The following is a 26164-nucleotide window of genomic DNA, read 5'->3' as shown; positions in this document are numbered from 1 at the left end:
TCTTGTGTGGTGTTGGCTTTGGCACTTTTCTTTCTTCAATAAACAAGCCAACTTATTTTCTTCAAGAGCAACAAAACAGATGTTGCTTCTTTGTCAAAGTTGTATGGATTAATTTGCCTTTATAAACAACTTTGTGTGTTCTTTCCAAAATGGTAAAGCGGCAGCAGAGAGATCTGATGCTTTTTTAAATTTTATTTTACCACATTTCCTTCAGTATTTCTAACAAACAGTAACATACCAATGTACTTAAACTATTGCATAATATTTTATTTTTCTCTGCAGTCAATTAATTAAGTTAATTAAAGAAATAAGCAGTCATAAAAATTCTAAATTCACTCACATATTTTAATTTGGAAAACCGGAAGTGCTCGACCGAAACCGGAAGTAGAATTTACAGCTAATATTTTCTAACAAAAACTTACATAAAGCATTGATTGCTCATCTAAGACACTTGTAATATCTCTGAAAACATATAAATATTTTTAGAGTTATTTATTAAATGTATGAACTTATTTTTCTGAGACGCGATAGAGCAACACATCGAGGTTGGATCAGCAGCGGCTAGAAGATGTCAGTGCATTCCTTCATTGTTGCAGTGAACAGTTCATTGTCATTCAGCCTCACAGCCTCAGTTCACCTCTTTTACAGCCACAATCTGGGACTGCTTTACAGAAAAAGGATTTGAAACGCCTGATGATAAACAATAATTGCTCCAGCTCTGTTTTGCCCATTCAGCTTGTTCCGGTGTCCTCTGGAGGCTAACTGAGACTCACAACAAGCCCATTACGTTCCTTTCTTTCCCAAAGTTGGCCAATATTTTAGTCTGTACTGTAAGGATGCTCTCCCCTGTTCTTTGGTGGGCAGTATTTTCTCTGGAAACAATAGAAAATAAGAGCTCAGCACTCACTTTTAGAAGACTGTAATATAAAGCACTGGATCTGTTTTTCAGACTTTTTATGCTATTGACGGACTAGCATATAAACTTCTTTATGAATAAAAGTGAGCTCTTTAAACCAGCAACTGGAACAACAGCAAATAAATGTTTGCATTCATAACATCAGTTACAGATTGTAACGTGTTTTTATTGTATGCAGGGAAGTCAAAGAGGTGATGGAGAGAATAATATTTGTTAAATGAAACGTAAAGAAGCCAACAAACACTAAGCATGTAAGAGACGTAAACAAAGGTCACAAAGACTCACTAAAATATCCGCTGATTTATCAAAGTCTGTTTTTTTTTTCTTCACTTCTTGAAAAGTTTTATTTTGTCATTTTGGCTGAACAATGACACTACAGTTGAGTGCATAAGTTTACATACACCAAATATAAAGATATGAGCAGTTTTTGTCTCATTGTCTGAAGTTTGTTTAATTAAACTCTATTTTTTTTTCTTGTAACTTTCTTCAAATTCAGAAGTTTGCATACAGAATGATTACTATCTCTGTGAGTGGTGGGGAAAAGACCACGATGGTGTCATAGCATTGGAAATAAAAAAAACATCTCTAAATAAATTTTTCTTTATAAGTTTTCTGACATTTATCAAGCAGAAATAATTTTGATAATCCTAACTAAAATAAAACAAAGGAGGGAAAAAATGTATATTTTTAATTGGTGTATGTAAACTTTTGTTTTCAGCTACATGTTGAAGACAAAGAATGAACTCAATCAGTTTCTGACTGAACTGCTGAGAGTTCAGTCAGAAATGTTTGCAGCAGTCAGCCTGCGTGCAACGCTGGACTTTATGCACCTTTGGCACCAGAAGAGATTGAAACAAAGCATAAATAAATAATTTTGAAGGCTCTCTCAGTACTTTTGGCAATGCAGCGTATATATTTTCTTATAGCTTGACATTATAAATGCAAAAAAACATCTGAAAAAAGGACTTGTTGTCTTGTCCTCGTTGAAGTGAGTGTGAACGTCTCCACAGCAGCTCTGCAGTCACCTCAGGTGGACTGCGGATGTGTGGATTTGGATTTTCCATTAAAGTATTTAAATACCTCCCATGAAACCCCAATAATTCAGAAAATTGTCAAGCACAAAAGGGGATGAATCCGAGGCAATAGAGAACGAGAGAATCCATTTGCGCTCTGATGCGGAGTCAAAGCTATAAACAAAAGCCCGTAATGAGATATGTGCTTTGAGCTTTTCCACAATTCATCGAGGTTTGTCTCGTTGGAATCAAACAGGAAGCATTGATCGCTCTAAGACAAAAACAAATGCATCCTTTGATAGCTTGGACATTAATTTGAATCCATGGTTTCCCTGTAATGCTACAGGGACTGGGGGCAGGATATGAATTTATTCAATTTTAGTAAATTCTGTCCGTCCATGTCTTCCTAATGGCAGAGGGAAAAGCAGGGCCTTTTTTCAGCTCATCCTTCACTTGAACAACCCCCTGCCAGTGTGTGTTCTTTTAAAATCCTACAAACTGAAGCATTGCTTGTGTCGGAAACTCTCACACTCAGGTCCTGCAGACATATCATCTAGTGCATTGATGCAAACGCGGAAATAACGCGCTTCATTGCGCTGCCTCACTTTCAGCAGAAACATTGATCCGTTCAATTTCCATGCATGAAAGACTATTTTATGTTTCACTGGCTGAACCTTGTTCGCATTAAGTCTCTGAAATGTGTTTGGAGGAATATTGTCCAAGTTGAATCTACATCTGAAGTGACTTGAATGAATGAATAATTGAGACTTTTAAGCGTTGGTTTCTGCTGGCAGCTGGGATCAAAACTTTTTAACTGCGCAGTGTCTTGCAAAAGTATCATGCCCAATGAACTTTATGGGATTGTAACACATTACCAGCATAAACTCTGATACACTTAGCGAGGTTTTATATAACATATCAGCAAAACGTAGCACATAATCATAAAGTAGAAGAAATAAAAATCCACATTTTTATTTACACCAGTTATTCTTTCCAATAAAAATCAGTTAAACTTGTTTGTTTTTTTCAGGGTTGTGTTGTTGCCAGTTGCTGCGTTTCCATTAAAAATGTGACCAAAACTTTGTTGATATTCTGCTAATGTAAAAAAATAAATAAATAAATTTCACGAGTCGGTGTTTCCACTAAATAAGAAACTCAATTAGAATCACAACATGAGTGAGTCTGTTCCTGTGGTAAGTCATTAGAAACATCCTCCGACCACTTCCTGTCGTCTTTGTCTTTTACGCCAGATTTCTGTCCCATTTCATTGTTTCCATAAGAGTTCTGCTACTTCTTTTATGACAGAAACTGGATGTTCAAACTGGATGTGTAAAATCCTGCCAAAAATAACACATTTTATTCAGGTTTGGACTTTGACTGGGCCATTCTAACACAAGTGCCTTATTTACTTTGATCTAAACCACTTTTTTTGCAGCTGTGTGGGTCTAGTTTCATTGTCCTGTTGGATTTTGAATCTTTGGCAACATTTCCCAATATTTAGCTTCCATATCAATAAAGAAATCTATCTCCACATCATGTTTTATGGTGAGGATGGGATGTTATATGTAGAATTAGTTTTCTTCTACATTTTGCCTGCAGGTTAAAATGTCTCATGGACGCCAAAGTCCGATCGTTTTGTTCTCCTTTCTTCTTGGAAATCCATCAACAAAAGGAAAAACAAAAAGCAAAGCTAACAGAAAAACATAAACACACAAGAAAATAGAAACCCGCAGAAACTGTTGGTGCTGCAAGACATTTAGTATCTTATGTTCTCTTTTGGGATTTCAAAATATTCAACTTTTCACTTACAGATGTTAGAAGATTAGTGATAAATTATTATACAGTCGTAAAGCTTCAAAACGTGGCTACTGTAATTATTCTCAACAAAAGGAGAAACTAGCGCGCACACTGGCCTGCTTGAGATTAAACACAATAACCATAAGTTTGTTTACACATCTTCACACATTATATCCGACCAACAAAAGCAAAGCACAAGGAGAAAATTCCCTTTAGGCAAACAGCACAATCATTGTGTCACATTCCTTTTTCCTCAACACAATTACAAGCATAAAGGATAAAAGCATGAATACACATTAGATAAATAATCCTCGTTCTTAATGCCCAAATGAATGTGTGTGATCCCGGTTGGCCTCGACTTAGATGAATGCCGCTGCCGTCTGGAGCTCAATTATGAGGCATCTGCATGGTAATCCCAGCCACCTTCACATGATAAAGACGAGCCGGCAGCAGCACATCACGCCAAATGAGCCTGCGCTGTCACACCGCGCAGAGGAGACGACATCACGCCGCTATTGTGTGCGAAACGATACAGAGGATTGACGAGAAGGAAGTAAATATTCAGAGCGTTTCTGTAACCGAGCTGCGTTGTGTCTCCTGTTGTTATGCCTGTTAAACTGGCTGCATACGTGAACAGAATGAAGCCATAAAGCATCATTTTGAGAAATGAGTCTATTTTGTTATAGTTGTTGGAATTGGGCTGTGCTTCGCCTCATGTTCGTGAAGTTATCTGAAATGGTTTTGTTTGTTGCTGTGTATTCAGAATTAGCAGGTCATATTTCTGAGTTCATTGCATGGACTGGAGGTTCAGTTTTACTTCAGTTGGTTTTGTTGGACTTTTTTCTGCTTCCGTTATTAAGTTTAATCTGGTTTTTTTCTTGATTCTCTCCGTAGCTGTGATCTTGTTTCAGATTTTTTCACCACTCGTTTTGTTTCTGTTGGCTCATCTGCTGCTGTGTGTTTTCCTTTGTTGCCTCAGATGACCGTTTCCTCTTCGGCTCTCCGTTGTTGGGTTCTTATTACTGCTTGGCTCTGAAGTTTCTGCACTTTTTTCCCAATTAGCGATGTGTTGTCCTCTGATAAAAAGGAAACTTAATGCTAGATAGCTTCGGTCAGAGTAAATGAAAAGTTCAGGGCCTTAAGAGATTCGTGCAAACATTTAAAAGTATACCAACGTCTCAATTTTAAACCCTAAAGGGACGTTATATACTCAGTTTATCTTATTTAGTGCACAATTTCAATTGTTGGAAACACAAATAGTGATTCAGCTAATAATGTTGAGGCAAGAAGTGGAGAAAAGGACGTGGTGGCGATAAAACTGAGCATCAGCATTGGGAAGAAACGGGATGTAGGTGAGTTTGGTAGTTGAAGGAAGGACAGCGCTCTCAGAACAACACCCTGGTGAAATTCCTGATGATGCTGGTGTGACCTGCGGCTTTGTACGGCTGGAAGACGTGAACATTGAGAGTTGCGGATAGACGGATAGACTGATGGCATTCGAGATGAACTGTAGGCAGACAATGAAGATCAGCTGTAGTGCAGAACGAACGGGTCAGACCTGGAGGAGACGGACAGTTTGTGCCAACTGACAAAAGGTGGAAGCTGCAGAACTTCTGCAGAATTAACGGGAAGTAACTGGAGGGGAGACAAAGATGGCGCTGAACAGACGACATGAGAGACTGGATGGGAAGATCAGTGGGGGAACGTAGAGAGGAGGAAGTGGTGCAAGCTGCGTTTATGGTCCCTGACCTTCAGCAATGAAACAGAGACTAGACCAGTAGCTGATGCCATGTGTTTTGGTCTGAGTATTTTAGTAAAATGCTGATCGTTCTCTGTTGTTCCTCAGGACAACAGAGAACTTATTCTGGATCATAAACTGTTCATAAATTCATCTATTTGCTCATTTTTCTGTGGAATTTAAATGCTTCAAATACTTTTTAACCAAAGAATGTTCAGTTCATGTTCAGATAAAATAATACTTAAGTTCAAGAGAAGTGTTACAGAAATATTAAACTGTAGCATGTTGTTTTATTACCCAAACTTGAACTGGGTGATAATAACATGGTGTCTCCTAATCATTAATCACATTTTTCACACACAACTTCTCTGAGTTGATTAGAGAAAATGTGGAGATGTCGCTCAGCGAAGAGGGTTTATGTGTAAACGACAACTTGCTCTTAATCAGAGTAAATAAAGTTCCACCATTAAACTGTTTCATTAACTCTCCTGCATCAGAGGCAGAACTTTAAACACAGACTTGATGAGTTTAACGTTTTTATTCTTGCCAGGGTTGGCCTGATCTAATCGGATATATAAAACTCAACTTGCGCTAACTGTTAAACTTATAACTGTTAAACTTTTAACTGTTAAACTTTTAACTGTTAAACTTTAAATGTGACTCAGTTGGCCAAGATGCACACAGACAGTTTCATTGTTGTTCGGATGGATTTCTTAGTTCACGTCTCTTTCAGATTTTGTGTTGCAGCTGCTTGAGTTCTTCACCCAAAACACAAAACTGGAAGCCGCGTTATCTGGGATTTGTGTAGAAACTTAAGAAATATGCTTTTTACTTCATTATTCATGAAAGCAGCTGCACCAAATCTGCTCACATTTTAATCCTCATTGAAATTAACAAATGTTCTTCTGAGGAAAGTAACAAATGCTGCTAAAGGTGTCTGAATATTTCATCCTAATTGCCTCTATTACCGCCTTGTTTATGCTAATAAAGTAAAAAACGGAACAGTGGAGCATCCATGTTGATCCACAGTCGGATTAAACCGCCGGGTCCCGTCACATTCCTGACCTCATTCTGAAGGGAACAAAGTCATTGTTTTGCACAAATGTGGGTCTTGTTGAAGACGCCTCAGGTGAAGTTTTGCCACCCATGATAATGATATTTGCTGAAAGTCATACAAATAAACAAGAGAGATAAACAATCAGATACAATTAGGATTATTGTTCCTCTGGCTCTGAATTAATAACCACTTTAGAGGGAATGGGAGAACGGCAGGAGGCATCCTTTACCTGAATATTAATGACGCATGTTATCACCACTGACAGGAAAACATGCCACACTTTGGATCCACTTTAATATAATCATTTATGACACAAAGAGTAAAAGCAATCGTTATATTTGTGCAAATCACGCTTTACCCCGGAACAACAATCTTATTTCTTCAAGTAAAACTAAAGATGAATTCTTCTGTACATTTGCTTCCACACAACTTGACTATCAAATACAGAAACTTTAAGCTAAAAACACGTTTTGTTTTGATTTATAACACTTTGACATACATTGAGAAAACCCAAGATCCAGAACATCAATCATTCTGACACAAACGAAGGAAGAAATCGTTTGCCGTCAAAATTCTTCCATTCTGAGTTGAAGATTTTAACGTTTTTTTAATAAGTTCTGCTTTCGGTTATAAAATTTCCCCAAATGTTCTGAGATTCATAGTCAAAGAATCAAATAAGTATCTAAAAGGCATTTTGACATGTAACCTAAATAAGAGAGAAAATCATTTTCTTTATTTGACATTTGTTACACTTAATGCAAGAAATAAAATCACTACTTTCTCCTTGTTCAATAAAAACAAACATCCAGCTTCTTTTGCTATTTGCTTCCTTGAACTGAAAATCAGAAAGAAAAAATCATTTTGCCTTCTTTTACTCACACACTGAGAAACAAATGACAGCTTGATTAGTTAATAAGAGGTTTGGTTCCAAATTACAACTTTGAATGAAAAAAAAACTCCCCAGTGGATTCCTGTATGAACAACAGGCCATAATTATTAATACCACTGAGTGAAGCTTTTGCTTTACAGAGTTTTTTATATTTACCAACATTTTTCATTTGACTTGAAGTGATGTTAATAAATATTTATCTTTTTATATAAATATTAAAGTTGTGTTCTGCATATTGCTGATTTTCTTCCTGACGATTTGTTGACGATAAAATAAATGTTAGTGAGCTGCTTTCCTTTGGGGGATGCAGAACTCTAGGAATCACCGACACAAACAGACATCAAACTGGATCGGCACCGCCGGTTCCACCAGAAGGTCCGTCTGACCTTCCACTGAGAGCCAGCTTAATGTTTTCTCATTAGTCTGTGTCTTTCTGAAAAATAAAAACTTTCGCAATAGGGCAAAAATGACACAATGATGAATCTGTAAATAATCACAGAAGCTGTGCGGCGAGGTGCCAGAGTGGCTCCTGTGATATTCAGAGTCATAACATAAATAAGGCATGAACTTCACCTGTGGTTGTTGTCTGGAGCTGAATGTGAATGTAATTTATAAGTGGAAACTGTGGCTGGTGTTAGGAGGTCATCCTATTGGCAAATAAAGCTAAGTCATGTCATAAGGAAGTGATGGGATTGGACACAGATTGTTAGCGCAGCAGCATTTTAATGCAGGATGTCAACCTCTCCTGCTTCAAATTGTGCAATGACATGCAAATAATGCAAGCTGCATACTAATGTCATGCACCAAGTCTCTGCTTGTTATTCACTGTTTTTCTGAGCAGCCTGCTGCAGCTATCATGTCCATTTACACATGAGACAAATACTCAGAACTCTAAACGATGGAAGTGCTGGAAAAGAAAAAACGTTCAGAGTTTGTAAGAAGACTGAAGGTTTTTAGCACCTGTGTGCTGCAGCAGCAGCTGCATACAGATTAAGCAACAAAATGCGATGCGCATCATGTCAACCAGCACTGGAAAGTTTAAGACATCAGTGGGAACTTGCTGCCCGTTTCAACAAACTAAGAATTATTTCCAGTGCCTCTTTGCAGGATCTGCTGCGGTACATTTATTTTTAGAAATAAAGTTGTTCAGCTGCATATTTGGATTAATAAATTATAAATCAAAGATTCATAAATATTTATGTGACAAATGAAAAAAAGAATATCCTCGAATTTCTGCTCACCATAAATCCTCTGGAAAAGTGCAGAAGAGTTTTTCAGATCTGTAAGTTCATTTCTTCACCGACTCCAGCAACAAGGAACTGTAGAGGAAGGATTTTATTTAGAGAATTACTCATCCTTATTGATCTTCTCCATCTATTATGCTGTATAAATAAATAAAGCTGTAAAGTAGATAAAGCTGGGTTAAGTCACAGACATTTGAAGCTTCTTTTAAAAAAACTTAGGTTAAAAATGTTTAATATCGAGGATTTTCTTTCTGTTGCAGAAGATGGACGCTCTGTGAGGGGAGGAGCTTAACAGCTTACAGAGTGTCAATAAAAAACATTATGCAATAATTACTAATATTGTGATATTTTAGTAACATAAATGAACAAAACACTATAAAAGGATACAAATCGTTAGTCTAAGTAGAACAACTGAAAATAATAATTTATATAAAAAACCCAGAATGTTAGAGACATTTAACATCTTTATGCTAACATTTCATTTGCTTTCCTCTTTAGAATAAGGAGAAAATATAGTACCTGTGAAAACAAAACTTGATTTTAGCATCAAATCCCTTCAGAAGCTAAAAAAGATCAAATTAAGACCAGATTATTTTATTACGTGTAAGATCTAGAAGTAACTGAGACTAATACTTTGATTTTATTTTCTAAATACAGGAGCTTAAAGCTGCAGCTGTTCAGTAGAAACATAGAATCAAAAACACATGAAAGGAAACATTACAAGCCAACCAAGAGTAAAAATGTTGGCCAACAAAAATTAAATGATACATGGATTTTTTGGTTATTATTATTTTTGGGTTTATGCTTACTTATTACACTATTGTGTGTCTGCCTTTTGTATAAGTGGTGTAAAAAAACCCACAATGCTTCAGGCATTGCCTCCACACATTGTAGCATAACTATGAGGAATTGATTTATTGGAATAAATCTGAAGCATGAGTCTTCTTAGCTCTTAAATCTGATTCCAAATAATGTTTGATGTTATTTCTGTGGGCAGTTCTGAGCGTTTTGAAACAGGATTTTTAGCTTGACCTGCTGGATTTGCCATTTATATCTGTAAAGGACATCACCTGTTATAACTGAGTGTATGAAGATTCAATTAGAGGTTTCTTTAGCTCCTAATCTAATTCCAAAAGATAATCCTTGGACAGGTTTGAGGTGTTTTTTTTCCTCCAAGTTTATAATTTTTGCTACTGACTGTATGGAAAATCCCTGAACTTCTGAATGTATTTATTAGCTGTGATGCTGCAGCTGGAACCATGTGAAGCTGGTCTGAGGAGACCTCTGGATATTTTTCCCCAACTTCAAGCTCCGGCTCATTTCCATCCCATGATATTATGCAAATACAGCTTGTTGAAGTCACTGACATCTGACAGTGTTACTGGTTTCCATTAAACCCTGGCTCATCATGGCAGAGAGAGAGAGAGAGAGAGGGCACAGCAAGGTCACCCAACTGAAGGAGAGGCACTTCACCCTAAACTGACAGTAAAAGCTTTGAATTTTAACTATTGTCATAATTTTATGCTGGAAATGCTCAGAATAAAGCAGGGAAATAATCTTTTAGACTAGAATTGCTTTGGTTTTACTTTTCTGCGCCGTTCTGTTTCAGACCACTGCATCTCATCAAAACATCTGGAAAAGATGAGTTCCTGAACGGACAGTTCACCTAAAATGTTACAGGAATGTACATCCAGGGCAAAATGTGTTTTTTAAATCTGTTTCCAGTCGACACTCTCCGACCAGCAGCTCGGTTTTCACCCAGGTATCGGGTCTAGCACCTCATTAGTAGCCTTAACACTCAGCTTTCCTCGCTGACTCTCTTTAACTGAGACAGAGGTTTGTTGTAAATGTCAGCTAAGTGACAAACCTTTGGCCTGTGGCTGCAGTTTGGCTGACATTTCCCACATTTTTTCCCTCTGTGGTTATTTTACATTGAGCTTTAACATTCCTGCCTGGCAGCAAAACAATGACTGAAAATTCAAAACCGAAACAAAGGAATTGTTCAGCCATAAAATCATGGGCGAATTTTATCGGACCGGATCAAATGTTTAAATGTGGAGAACAAAATGAAGATATCACACACCACCATCCTGACACGTTCAGCTGAGCTGATGTAATTTCTCATCCTTTCCTCCACATTATTTGATGTAATCTGTGGGAAATACTTCATCTGAGCTGGGTGGCATGTGCTGCTTGCTTTCCATCCATCCGTAAATAGTCATTGTTATGTTTTATGCGTTTGTCAGCATTAATGGACAAAGAAAGGTTTGGTAGACCCAGTCCTTCATGGAGCTGATCTGATTAAATCCGTTGGCCGGCGCTGCTTTGGCCCCACGTTGGTCTGGTTCTGGAGTAACTTTACCAGCTGCAGCTCTGCGGTTTCTCTTCCCTTTGTCTGAATACACACTTTATATGTCTACTTTCTCTTTTTTTATATTTGGCCTGTCAGCATAACAACAGATCAGTTCCTTTTAAAACGTTTGGTACTGAAGCCTCCTTAGAAAAGTCTCTCAGATTCACATATAAAAGTAAAGTGGTACAGAAATGATCCAACTTCTTAAAGATATAAATCCATGAAACATTCCTGATCCAGGGCTGGTAATAAAGGAAACAACAAACCACAGTATAGATGTACAGTCTTCTGTTTTGATGGCCATTACTGGTTTTCATGCAGTTTACATTGTTTTTGTATAACAAGTCTGAAAAAATGATGGTGCAGTAAATATTGCTGAGGGAATCATTGTGTTTTCTCTGAACTCTGTTCATGGTCTGTTTGGAAACGTGGTCAGGATCCGATAGTCTCTCTGGTAGCTCTGTGTTCACGTTTACGGTGCCAAGCTCCAGTCCTTGAGGGTCGGTGTCCTGCGACTTCAACGGTTCCCCTGATCAACACAGCCAAACGGTTGACCCGTCTCCTCAGCGTACAGTCAGGCTTTACAGACTCCTGCTTATGATCTAGATATTTGTTATTAGATGTTGAAATAATTGGAGGATGAAGGCGTGGCATGTTTTTTAATTTCTTGTCGCCCGAACAAATTTATTTATGTGTGATTTTAATTGCCTTTCTTATTTAATAAAAAAAAGCACAATTGCAAAGTTGTGTTTCATTTTATTTTTTTACATTACTGGAATATCAACGTTTTGTGCACGTATGTAACGGAAACACAGTTAGTGACAAAGAGTCTCGTTAAAAAGGACGAATCGTTTTCACAAAGCGAACTTCAGTTATCGCCCAAGCATCACAGAAACCCTCATGCACTTCTGGAAGCCAGAACCGGATCTCTAGCTGAGCACGACCGTTATTTAGAGAGTTCAGAGTAAAGAAAGAGACACGAGTCTGGGAGCAAATCCTTAAGAGCTCCTCTAGTTTATGTTGCTGTCGTTCTTTTGTGCTGCAGTGTATGTAACAGACACATGAAAGCTGATAAGTGAAAGCCAACGAAGCAAAGCCCAGCGTTCTAACAAGCATCAATAATGGATATCTGTACCATCTCCTGGGCTGAGCACTGCAGGAGGCTGGTAGTGGAGTGAAACAACCATCTGTGGCCCGAACAGAAACCCTCTGAAGCCTTCATCCCCCCGTACATCCACCGCCGCTCGCTCTCATCTTCGCACCCTCTCTCCTAAGACCTCAATGCTTATGGGACTTTGCAGCTATTTAATGTTTAATGCCCTCTAAAGCCAAAAGAATGCAAATTTGTGCAGCCTGCTACCAATTTTCCCTCTTTTCACTCTCACCCTGAAATTACAAATCTGTTGTCCCCACGGCCCTATTTATCCCCGGTGTTACAGCTGGGGACAATTATGTGCAGGAAGCTTGCAGGGGGCGTATTTTGGGAGCAGCCAGGAAGTGAGATGCGGATCCGTCCTTTAAGAAACGCCACATACTGCAGAAAGTGGAAGGGGTGCCCTCTGGCCACAGGGGGCTTTCTGGGGTACCTTCACGGAGCCCCACCCCTGCACCAGCACCACCGACTCCCCCGCGGTCTGCGGAGATTAGCCAAAACAAGACATTGAGGTGGAAGGGGTGGATGTGGTGGGGCAGGGTGAAGAAAGATGAAAGCAGCTGAGAAAATGAGAAGCAACTCTGTTTACGTCCCAGACTGACCCCCACTGTGCTTTGATGACCTGAGCGATCGCATTTCAAGATGGGAAAATAAAATATTTTACTGCCTAAAGATATCTGACAGGTTTGTTATTGTTAAATAGTGGAGCAAAAAAACTTACTTTAATTTATTTGGTCTTTTGTTCATGGAGAACTGTTGGAATAAAAGATAACCCTTGTGAATAGATATTTTAAGAGAAAAATTTGAATCTGTGCAATAAAAGGAAGTGACTTTTTCATCAAGTCGACTCTCCAATGACCAAAGCCAATGTTCTCTCAGACGCCTCTGGTAATTCATTTTTATTAGGCCTGCAATAATGTTCTTAAATCAAACATTTAATAAAATGGGCATTATTTTGAAAATATATTTTTCAAAGTAAAGTCTAAATTGAGCTCTACTATCAAAGTTAAAAATTCTTACTTGTTTTTCATTTGAATTGAACTGAATTAGTTCACATGTTCACATCAGTCCTGTAAAAAACATGTTTTAAAAAAAACAGTTTTTATGGTTTTTACAGAAGATTATCTTCCAAATTTGAAATGTTTACCGTTGAGTCTGTCCTGTAGCATAACTGTTCCAAGATAGTAAACAAACACAAAACAAAGAGTGAAACACAATGTAGCAAGTAAATACAATTAAATGTCAAATTTCTGAAAGACCAGAACACAAATTTAAAGACATGAATATCGTCAGAATAAGATGTCCAATTCAAGTTGGTGTGAAAGAACTGAGGTCAATCTGGAGGTCAGTTCAAGGGAAATCCAGGTGATCGTTATTGTGAAGGTAGAAAAGAAGAGATGGTTGTGAAATATTCACAGCACTGAGGCTGCAAAACATCCCTGGATAATAAATTAAACGTCTCTTCTCCCATGATGTGAATGTTTTCTTCAAGGTTGCAGTCTGACACTGATGTACCTGCTGACTGACTGCATGAGACGCCGTTTGTTCGTGAAGCTCAAGTCCCAGACGTCGAGTCTGAGTCAAGTCTTACGATTTTGTTTTTGACATTTATGTCCAAATCAAGTTCAAGTCTGAGACGTGAGAAACTATCTCTGGTCGCTAAACATGAAATTACTAAAAAACTGAAAAATAGTCCAGAATTTACAAACAAACTGCGGTCTTTCTGTTTTTTTAACATTCAAACGTTTAATCACCACATAAAACGATCAAAAAGAGATTTTCAGTGTGTTTAATAAATATTTAATGAGAAAACTCTTAATAACTAAAATGTTGTGCAGCAGCAAACCTAAACTGGTGAAACTCATTTACCACTAGAGATGCACCGATTTATTGGTGCCAATTTCCTTAATTTTGGGAGACCAGTGATAGATTTCAGTTTTTAAAAGTAATGATAGGATTTATATTGCTAGAAAATATCGGACAAAAAGTAAATTTGAAAAATCTTTGGAAATGTCTGCGCATTTTCAGCACGAGGTACAGCTTGTGCTTGGGAACCAGCTAACCAATATAAGGATTGATTATTCAAGCTAATTCACCTTTACAACCCAGAACCACATAAAGTCATTATGGAGCTTGATTCATGGCTCTTGTGCTCGTATGAATTACCTTAAATCTTTTTCCTGGGACACTTTAAGCAGAGCGGACAGGGAGGCTGCCTCCATCATCCTTTACTGTTGTAGCTTTCATCAGTGACAACCAGCGGATGCTAATATTTCTTTGTTCCTGTGCGGGCGCGTGTGTGTGTGTGTGTGTGTGTGTGTGTGTGTGTGTGTGTGAATTCTGTGAGGATGCTGACTGATAAACATCCTCTCAGGGGAAGCAGGTCGAGGTGGCATTTATCTGAAGGGACTCTTTTGTTCTTTGTGCTTTCAATTATTCAAGGGGCATCCTTTTCTCCGGTTCACTTCTGCTTGACATGAGCCCAACATTCGCCACCTCAGGGTTAAATGTCGGCTCGCCTTCAAACCCCCACAAGGAGAATACAGTCAGCCAGCAGAATGAAGTTATTTGCAGGCGACACCCGGTTCTGTGCTGGGATCATATTTTACTGCTCATCCATGGACACATCCAGGATATAGTCCAAGTGGATATGGATCTACATAGATCCGCTATGGCTTTATTTATTTAAAAGATAACTGTGGATAATTTCTTAGCCCAGTCACAGCATTTTATTTTGCTTAATATAAGACATTTATTTTTATTCCTTACATCTTTAGAAAATATGACAGATCGTGTGTAGATAACATAAGATTTTTTTCTCAAAAGTGAAATAATCTGCCTGTAGATTTAGCACCTCTCCATCAATATTAAGAAATTATTGACTTATATCTTCCTGAAAAGTTACATGCAAGTTAGTTTTGTCTTATTTCAAGTCGACTAAGATATTTGCACCAGAAACTATAGAAATACTTTTTAAGATTTTGTGTTTTTGCAGTGCAGCTTGCAAACTATTTTGTTTTCATCTCATGTTTTTGCTCTTTTTTTCCTCCCCAAGATCAGTGAACTAACAGTGAACGTAACACGTCTAAGCAAAAAATGTAAAATATGTGCATTGGGGTGCGACAAGGCTTTCACAAAGAAATCTGAAATCAGACAAATTGTTATCAGCAGATCAAAGATTTAAGAAAACATGAAGATCTGATCGGTGCATCTGGTTTTTCCATCATACAAAGTCTCATTCGGTGCATAAAATCCTCTGAATATTTCCCCAAACATAAAAGCAGGATTTCAAATTGAACATCAGATCATTTCTTTACCCTGATGCTGAGGTGGGGTTTGTATACTGAGCTCACTTGTCCTGCCCAGACCAGAGGACAAGACAGAATGATCCGTCTCTCACTCTTATTTCCCCAAAGACCGCCATGAGTGCATGTGTGTGTGTATAAATTGAAGTGTGTGTCCTCAAAGGTAATCAGGCTCTGTGTTCAAAAAGATGGAGGCTCCCTGAGGGTCAGGTGGGGGGGGGGGCTACCTGACGGCCACATTTATCATCAGCCGGGAACTGGAGAGGAAAGGTTGTATTTGAGCATCTCAGATGTTGTTTAAAATCAATCTGCTACTCTGCTTCACCCGCAGAGCAACATAGAGACTGATTGTTTGGCTTTTTTTCTGCAGCTGTGTGCCATTGCCTGTATGGCTGCTGATTTGTTTTGCCAGGAGATTGATATCTGAAAGCACTTTTGTGGCTGTGCAGCGGGAAATGCTATCTGGTTCAAAGTTTTGCATTTCAAGTTCAAAGCTTCATCAAGTTAATAAGCCTTTAAAACTCATGGTATGTATTAAGAAGAAGAGAGAAAAAAATCCAGTCCTGGTGGTAAAAGTCCAGAGTTATTTTAGTAATATCTAAAGTAGGTCAGCGCTGATTTTCTCCAAACCGCACATCCTCGGATCATCCATGAACAAAATATCAAATACTGATTTAATGAGTTGGCTAAAAACAACTCATTTTACAGTTAAGACATGAAAGGAGAATCACTAATGAGTTCAGGAAAAACTCCCTGTTATTCCAGTCAGTTGATAAAACACATAAACTGAATCTTTTTACAGCCACAACTCAAAACTGCACCGTTCAAAGACAAATATTTCATTTTCCTTAAGACAAATCAGGCACTCCATTATAGATGATTTAAGTCACAACCACTTTACTTGTACTTAAGCCATAAGAAAAGTTTCCTAGATATCTTGATTGGGTCAATATTTTAATTGTTGCTCCAGAGTAATATGTTTTATTAATGATGAGAGAATGGATCGGTTCTGGGGACAAATGCATCAGCCTTCCATGTTCATAAGCATCATGTCTCAATAACTGGATTGATTTTCAAAATCTAGCAGGAGAGCAGACTCTATGTAACAACTGATTAAAACACAAATCTATAATCAATCACTGTGTGGTTGCTCACATTTCAGGACAACAAACTCAGCAACAAAACAGAAAATTGCTCAGTTTCTGTGGCTTTGGGCAGATTCAGTTTTCAAAGAAATAATGTTTTACATGAAAATGTTTAGATTTGACGTTCTGGAAGAAATTCATCAGATCAAAATTATTCACACCCCCAAATTTTTTAAAAATTATTTTCACTCAGCCAAGAAGATTGCTTTTGATAACTAGAAATCCATGCAAAGGACAAAGCAACTTTGAAAAGAAAACCTTTTTTCATTCACATTTCATTAAATGAAGCAAACTCACTTCTTCAATAAAACATTTCTTATAATAGTTGAGCAGCTTTTTCAATATTTCCACTGGTGATCTGAATATTTGTCAGATGTTGAGAATCCTGCTTCCCATCATCCTAATCTTCAGCTTCCTCCAATGATTACTAAACAGATTCAAATCAGGAGTAGGCCACTGCAGGCAGATGTTAATAACTATCAGAAGGGATGTATTGGTAAAATGAAAAGATAAAATTAATATCCCTGGGTTTTGAGGTGCTATTCTATTTTACATGTCAAAAAGCAGGATGAGCCTGAAATCTGTCTAAAAACTTCCCTCATATATTCTAATTTTGGGGATAAAAGCTCAACTTGTGCACATGCTTTCAAACTTGTAAATATCACTTCTGTCATTTTTTGTGTAGAGTTGTATTTTGTCACTACTGGCCAAATAAAATTTAATGTTTTCACCTGTTTGTATCTTTCCTCCCACTAATTGCATAAAATATTCATGTTAATGCCAACAAAAGAAATGGAAACCTGTTCATATACACGTCTTGTGAATAAGAGCCGTTGATCTGAATAAAGATAACTTAATTAAATATGAACAGCATTTTTAAAATCAAAGCTTTGTTTATTCGGGCTATGGAACCACTAAAACATCATGAATTGTTTTAGTGGTAACAACTATGTTCAAGCATTAACGATAACTTTCTATTCAAGTTTTTTATTTCAGTTTTAATGACTTTTTGCTCACTCTTTCTTGTATAAAATGATAAATTCAGCCACACTGGAGGTTTTTTAACAACAGACAACTTGTTTAATATTATGAGAAAACATCCTAATCAGATTAAATCTGGACAAGGTTATTCTAAAACAGAGAAATACAATATGTCGTTATTTAGAATCTGGGCTTTTATTTAAGGCATTTAAACACGTCCCCTCTGTAAACCTTTGTTTCTGATTCAACTCTTTCAGTTTGTATTTATTCCAAAATGATTCCTAATTTTGTCTGAAAATGAGCAAAAACGTCGCAGTGAATAAATTCATAAACACAGTTCAAAGCCGTGCTACATGAAGGAAACCGACAGAGCGACGGGTCGCCTCCTGAATCTTTCATTTGTCATGTGAAGAGAGCACAAAGGCTTTTTCAAGAGTCACAAAAATGCTGCAGCTTGATGCCACAGTCAGCACCATGCTGCACTGCTGTCTCCTGGGGCAAAATTAGTGCGCAGCCTCCTGTCAGCGCTATTCATTCCTATGGCTCATCTGTTACTTGACGGTCAGGTCACCAAGGCGATCAGCCTCTAAGAACAGAGGAGGCTCCATTTGGTCATTAAAGTCAGATTTTCTTTCTCTACCTCTGCTTTGCCCTAAAATGTCATTCTGTTACTGTGTTTGCTAAATTTCTCATTAGTTTCTATTCATTTGAACCCATCCGTCTTCCACAACCAGCCAACCGGTGGATATTCCTTTAATGTCTCCCTCTTTCTTTTCCCTAAGCAGAGGTGACAGACAGCCTACAACTACACATCAACAGGATGAAGACGTTTGTCAGACGCGTGATAAAACCGAACAGAGGCATACGACCTATCTGCAGCCCTCTGGGAGTCAAAGGTGACACAATTAGCTCGATTCTGAACCACGAGGCTCTACGGTTGGGGGTCTTAGCATGGACTGAGTCATGAAACTGCACCTTCATTCATAATGAATGAGCAGCAAAGCCGTCTGGTGCAGCTTGTAATTCCAGCCTTGCTTTGAAGTGATGAGAGCGAGGGAGAAATGAAGCATGAGCCTAAGAGTTTCAGAGCCATGCCTTTGACCAGGAGTGAGATATTGTTTGAACACATGGTCCCCAGAAGACAAGTTCTAGGTTCTTTCACCCTTTTAGGCCTAAGTTTCAAATCTCCGCCTGGATATTTTTGCTTATTTTAATTGTATGCAGTTCTTTATCTTGTAAAAGTATTCCTACATACATTGATAACAACAAATGGGTTCCTGAAGTAGCAAATGGATTCTAAATGTTCAGCGTATTTCAGGTTGAAATTCAGTGAAGAAGTCAAATTATTGTTTTTATGAAGGTACATCCATAGTAAAAAGGAAAACATACCCGGCTTTCTACGATTGTTTAATGTGTCAGGAGATGTAAAAAGGTCCATGATCATTTGAAGTTCTGAAAATAAGAATCTATTAATTCCTTGTTCTCTTCTTCCATAGTTTGACAGTTTTTTTTCTCTGATGTTATTTCTGCTTTGTGTTGATACCCAAGTTGAATCTCTCCAACAATGAGGACATCACACACACACACAAAGAAAACAGAGCTATGATAATCAATTGTTTGTGTGGAACATTTGTCATTTTAATGAGCGACTAAAATAGTGGAAGGTATCAAAGCTAAGGGCAACATGTTTCATCCATGGTAGCTACATAATATGCTCACATGCTCATACATAACCAAACAGCGACTGACGTACCTCATTATGGAAATACCTTTTGACCTAATGTGGGTTTTAAACCTTTTCATGTTAATGACTGAGTAACAGCAAAAGCCTAAAGCTGCAGCTAATTGCTACAAATTTAATACTCCAAATTTAAGGACAAAAGCAGAGATTTTTAACATCCAAGTCAATCACATCATCTCATCCAGATCTAACTATAATTTATCTTTCAAAGAAATGAAAGTAAAAGCAGAGAAATAGTGAAGGAAACGGTGAAACGGCAGCAGCAACACCCAGCTAACCATGACCCGCCTGACCTGCTTGGCTGCCGTTTCAGATTTCCTGCAGTCATACTTTACTAAAGTTATCTGATAATTGTAACAATTTTATTTGATTTTTTAAACTATCAACACTTAGTTTATTAAGAAAAAGTTATTTATCTACTAAACCTCTGTCTTTTACTTCTCTGAGTTCAGGAAGTGAAAGACACTTCAGGAAGTTATTACTCAGGAAGTAATAACTCTAGTTAAAGTTAGTTAAAGTTAAGATAAGTTTAGATAAAGTTATTTATCTACTAAACGTCTGTCTTTTACTTTCCTGAAGTGTCTTTCACTTCCTGAAAAGGAAAGTGTCTTTTCAGGAAGTCCATATCACTCTCATTGGGTCGGCAAGATTAAACCCAAACGTCTAATGTTGCATCATATTAGCATGAGACACACTAGTATGTCTCATGCTAATGGTAACAATAGCATACTATTGTCCTTTTAACGACCAAAACAGACCAAATGGTGCACCAAACTGCACTGACCTGTGCCGTGTTGCGAAGTGGATACAAAGCTCTAGGTATCCACCTTCAGACAGAACACACCCTTCTGTGTACCATAAAATAAAACACAACTATAAGTTAACAGAAATGCACAATGGCTCAGCTTCCTGTTTGTCCACAGAACAGGAAGCTTGCTTTTTTAGATGTTCACAATTACACAGAAATATTCACCTCAGGCTGCACAAGCAGACAGCAAACAGACAAGATCACTGCAGATCAAGGCTGAGGGAAAAGGGACTCGACACTTTGAGGCGGCGCTCCAGATGCAGCTGCAACACATCTCAGGAGATACAGCTCTCTGCTGAGGAGCGCCCCTAGAGGTCAGTGACTGTAACAGCTACTCATTCTGGATTTGGACAGTCCATCCATTGTATACCTGCAGGTGCCAAGCTTAGGATCTGCCTGAGGTACCATAATTGTGCCTTTTAGGTTTACCCAAATTGCAATGTGTCAAAACCTGGCTGACAATTTCAGAAAAATCACAAAAGCATTGATTGGGCTATTATTTTACTAATTAAAGTTAATGAGACCCTTAAAAGGTCTGAAGAGCTTTTCTTTAATCACATTGGAACAGAACTGGAGTGCAGATTGCTTTTAATAACGGAGAACAAGCCAGGTCCAGTAGGCTCAAGAGTACTTTAAATATAGCTTTTGGTAAAATGTCAATGGGCCTCAAGTAAAGTTAAATAGTCTCCAATAAATATGAGCAGCTTGAACTGCCACGACGTTAAAAGGAGAATAAAGAGTGTTAGATGCTGTAAAATATTTGTGGTCAAAGTGATTGTAGTTCATCATGGTCAGCTTATGTCAAAGAACCCATGACTTAAACTAATGTTCCTAATATCAATTATTCACTCCTATCCAATTAACTTCTTGCTCTAATGGAGGCTTCTCTGCTAACGACTAGCTTTACGTGCATTCTGAATTTCACTTGGGTATCATGACTATAACAAACACCTGGAGATTTGTGACCGGCGTTGCACCTCAAACGGCTCGCAAAATGAGCGCGTGTAACACGATGACACACATTCACACTTGCAAAACCTCGCCGTAAAACGTTTTGTGTTTCATAAGCAGAGGGATGTCCACACATGGCTTTCCCATTCCTCAGCTCGCTCTCCTCTTGAGGGTTAATCCATCGTCCCGTCTCCTGGTGGGCACGACACCGGGGAATTAACTCTTGGGTCTATTAGGGTTCAGTTTCTGTTCCAACTTTCACTGGAAGGCATGAGCGTGAGGAACTCTGTAGCCGTCGCTGTTATGGACACATGGCGAATGTTCGGTCAGAGTGTGTCTGGCAGATGGCTGAATATGAAGCATCATAAAGTGAAGGAGAGAAAGTGCAGAGGGACTATTAGGCTCAGGGTACGATAATGTGAACAGAAAGAGTTTAGGAGGTCACTGTATAGTGTAATTTATCATCCAGTTAAATCTGTAATCTGCAGTTTGATTTTAAGCTCTAAGGTGCAGCAGGTCAATTTAATTTGGGGGGGAAATCACAGATGTACACAAGCCTTCGTGGCTTGGCAATTGTAAAAGCACCATCTGCCTAAACTGTAGCTTGATTACGACACATATAAAATTTCATAGGTTGAGGGGAATGAATTGTAAACAGGAAAATGAAAGGAGGTTTCTGTCTGAGGCTACTTTCCTTTCGGGTTTCTTGTAATTTCTTTGCTGGCTTCCTGTCACACATGGAGAGTGAAATGTAAACAGTCCGCACTAACCTTGTTGCGGTTCATATATCTTCATTCAGTAACTGCTTTATGAGCTGCAGCTCAGCTGAACCGTATTCTGCCTTCAGAAAGGCCTCATTTCTTCCTGGCATTAGATCCCCTTCATCATTCACTGTAAACACAAAACCACAATCTCCCTTTAGAGATGATCTTGTACAATCACAAATATGCTTCTATTAACCTCATGCTGAACTACTGGCATGGTATGAAATGATTTAGTTTTGTATTGTCTGGACTTTTGCTCAGCTTTCTTGCATTGATGTCTATTTTAAAGCTTTTCATGCCTCAGTCATTTTCCTGTAGTTGCCTCGGTTTTCTTGCTGCATCTATTAAATATATGCTACAGATAGAGGACCACTTTCTCAATATTTCTCCACAAACGGAGGTCATTGTGTGGAAATTGAGGACATTTTCTGGTCCTCACTTTTTTGTACGTTTTCTGTGCTCTAATAGTTAGAGTTTGGTGCGAATTAAATGTAGTGTACAGTGAGAGAACATGTTTGGGCTAAGCATAAAGGCTATAACAAAAATGAGTGGAAGTCAATACAAAGTCCTCAGAAAAACAAGAGCAGTAAATAACCATCCTTCCACTTCTGCAATCATAACAGAGGCTCAGACGTCTTTGCTGAACCTTTTCTGTTCAGTTTTTATTGAACAAATAGCGACAGCAATGGCGGTCCGTATCCTAGCAACCGAAATCAACAAAAGGCAAGATAGTGATAAAGACAAAACCACATCCCGTTAAACATTCTTCAAAATAAGGCTTCCTCTCTCCTAAATAAATCATGCACATAAATATGTTTCACTTCACGGTTTTGTAATGATGAACAATGTTAATTTCAGTGAATAATGTAAATTTAAATTATGCTTGATAACATATAAGTGTAAAAAGGTCACAATAGAAGTCAATACAAAGTCCTCAGCTTACTGTTCAATGATGTTTATTTACTGTTTTAATTATTTTTGCTCATAACCTATTCTTCATTATTCAGCTTCATCATTAAAATATTCACAGAGAATTTATAGAGATGTTTTTAAAAGGCATCATAATTTACACAATTCTTAAAAATTATTTTTGTACATTTACATTTTTGTACAGTAATTAATAGAAAGACCAATTTTGTCATTTGGGTGACTTGAAACAGGCTCCATATGCAAAAAAAATATATAAATTAAAAAAAAAATTAAAAATCAAATTTTTCTCATCAGAAGAATTGGGTCAAACTTTTTCCAGTTATCAACGACTGCAAGTGTCTTACTGGTTATCTCAACCGAAGAGAGTAAAAAGAACCTTGAATTTACCTTTATGTCAAATCAGCAGCTCACCTGAACCAACCAGTGACTTGACAATTTCTGTAATTTTATGCTCTCAATGAATTAAAATAAATCAGACCAAAATATACAAGAAACACACAGCTCAACTTTCCTTTCCAGTTGACTGTCTTGAGTGATTTTTCGTCTCGCGCGTCTGAAACAGACTGGGCTTAAGAAAGTACATCAACCAGACTGTAGCCATTAAGAAATTAGCTCTCTGGATGTTTTCGACATTGCTCTTTGATAGGAAGCAGAGTGAGGGGAAAAAGAAGGTTCTGTATGAGATTTATTAGTTTAATAGCTTCGGAAATCTCGGTAATCTGCCAACTGGGAACCAGACTCCGAATTGAGCCAGCTTAGCAGGGCTGTAGTGATAGCAGGCCTGATTCATAAGACAGTAATTCTTCTCTTCTAATTGAATTGACTGAAGTTCAGATGAAAATCTGCTAATAGCTCCATGAGTAACAACCACTATTTTCTCTTCTCTTGTACTGCAGCACTAACAATGACAAGGAATTGGTTCTGAAAAGTTGAAAAAGCATATCTGCTCTTCAGTCAATGTAGAGGTAAAACAGTATTACCACAGTAGACCCTCACGTCTGCCCTCTAAAGACATTATGTATGTATGAGGAGAGCAATTCCCATTATCTCCATCTCTGTGGATTACAACCCCACTGTCATCGCTACAGTGTGGAATCAATGTGATTTCTGTTGTTCTCTTAGTATTATCCGCCTATTATGAAAACAATCCATTGAGCCAAAGGCCTTCTCTGATAAACAGAACATTTTTCAACCATAAAGTGCATGGATACAATCAAACTGCGAAAATATGAAGCTATGCTCACTTAATCATCTTGTAGATTGAAGACAGAGGTGATGGTTAGGAACAAATACTCAGGTAAGCTGAGATGTTTACCTGAGTCCAAAGTCCCTCACACCATTACACCACCAAAAACCATCCTGACTAGCAATTAGGTTCTTTAGGTAAGGTGATTGTACTTATTTAGCACATTTTCAGCAACAAAACAATTCAAATGCGAGGTAAATGCGTCGTCTACCCATCTTTTCCGGTTCTGCATGCCACGTGACCAGATATAGCCCCGCCCACAACAGGAACGGTAGCGCGCCTTTGATCTCTCCACCAGGTGAGCCTAATTAGGACAATCAGGAGACAAAACAGCATTTCGGTTTGTGGACCAATGGCGCTGAACTTTGTGACGGAGAAGCAGGACTTTAAACTTAAAGGACGATCGGTAAGATCACTTCCTGAACTCTTAAAATGATTCTCTGGAACTTTTATCTTTGGGTGAAAATTTAATTTGTATTGTTCAGTTAGGTGAACATGTAATGTGTAAATGTTGTGTTCTGGATGAAGTTTAAATAATACATTGTCAATGCCTTTGGTGTGTTAAATGAGCATTTAACCAAGTTAAATATACTAAATTAACTGTTTAGGGTTTCTACTAATTTGTACAAATAAAGTAAGAACAAGCTAAATCCCTTTTTAAACCTTGGTTGAAATTGAGTAAAATATAATTTGGCTAAAAATGTACAAACTATTCCTCAAAATAGTCTGTACATTTTTAACTTATTTAAAAATTCAAATTTAAAACTACTCACCTTCTACCTAGATGTACTAACATTAACTTTCTGAAATATTTTTTTGTGATGATGAACTTAAATTAACTTGCCTGTGTTTTCTGTTTGTTTCCACCTGTTCTAACTGAAGTCTGGTCCTTGACGTGTGGAAACCTCAGCCAGTAAAACAATTGATGATTGGTCTCTTCATATTGTTTGTTGTAGATTCTGACTGTCGTCTGGATGTTGCTGGTTTAATCGACTCTTTAAACTGAGCAATGTTTTTCTGATCTGCTTTTGTCCAGTTTTGATTAATCTGAATCTCTGCAAAGATGATCCATATTCTGAATATTTAATTCATTTTTAGAGAGTTCATTTTGAGAGGAGTGTAACTGTTTGGTCTCATCATATGTAATGACAAATATTTAGTTCATGCTTGTCTGATTTAATTTTATTTTTGTCACAAAGGACACATAGGCAGTGTCACTCTGTACAGCCTGTAACTTTTTGTTTCCTGAACATTTCCCCTAAATTTTCTGGGATTTATCTAGCAGTTTCTCAAAACTCTTAATGGAAGACAAAACAACTTTCCTGAAATTACTAAATACTTTTCAGACATGAAATTTTTACTGAATATACAAGTTTCCTGTCTGAAATAGTTCTGAATAATTTTTGGTACGTTCCAGGAAAGTACCTTGTAATTTAAGCTGCTATAAAACCTCCTGACGAACCTAATATTATGGGCAGAATGAGGGACAACACTAACAGGATGCGAGTAGTTTGACTGTGTATAGTATTCAAAAGTCCAGTGGTTTCATTTAAATATTATTTATGGAAAGCTAAAATTATTTCAAAAGCACTGGTGAAACCTTTAAATCCCAAATTGATCTGAAAATGCATTATAATGTTCTCCTTCATTCAGAATACTTGCAGTGGATGAGGGAGAAACTCTGGTCTGCTTGTCAGAAAGCTGTTTAACTCGATCCAAGACATCGTTCTGTAAATGTTCCCAAAACTTTCCCAGCTTGGATATATAATCCCCACATTTGTTTCTGGGTTTGCCCCAACTGTCTGTTCTCAAATGGCTTTGTAGAAAATCCCCAATATCCATCGACCTCATTGGCTGATATTGGTTATGACTCTAATAGAGTCTGGGGGGTTTATTTTATTTTTTTTATAAAATTGAATTTCTTTAAAATGTGTAACGTAATTGGAATGTAATGTTAAGGGATTGAAATGCACTTTTTTTATTTTCTTTTTAGGATGACTTTACCAGAAGTCAATGGTGTAGCTAGAAACTGTTCAACAAGAGCATGTCTGCAACGTTTTATCTGAAACTTGAGTCGGTTTCTAAATCCTGGACTTTTAGGCTTCACAACGCCTCATATTGTGTCCCCATTTA

This window comes from Xiphophorus couchianus, chromosome 7, assembly GCF_001444195.1.
Source record: "Xiphophorus couchianus chromosome 7, X_couchianus-1.0, whole genome shotgun sequence".
Taxonomy (NCBI): domain Eukaryota; kingdom Metazoa; phylum Chordata; class Actinopteri; order Cyprinodontiformes; family Poeciliidae; genus Xiphophorus; species Xiphophorus couchianus.
The sequence above is the reverse complement of the archived record's forward strand: the minus strand, read 5'-3'. Positions refer to the sequence as shown.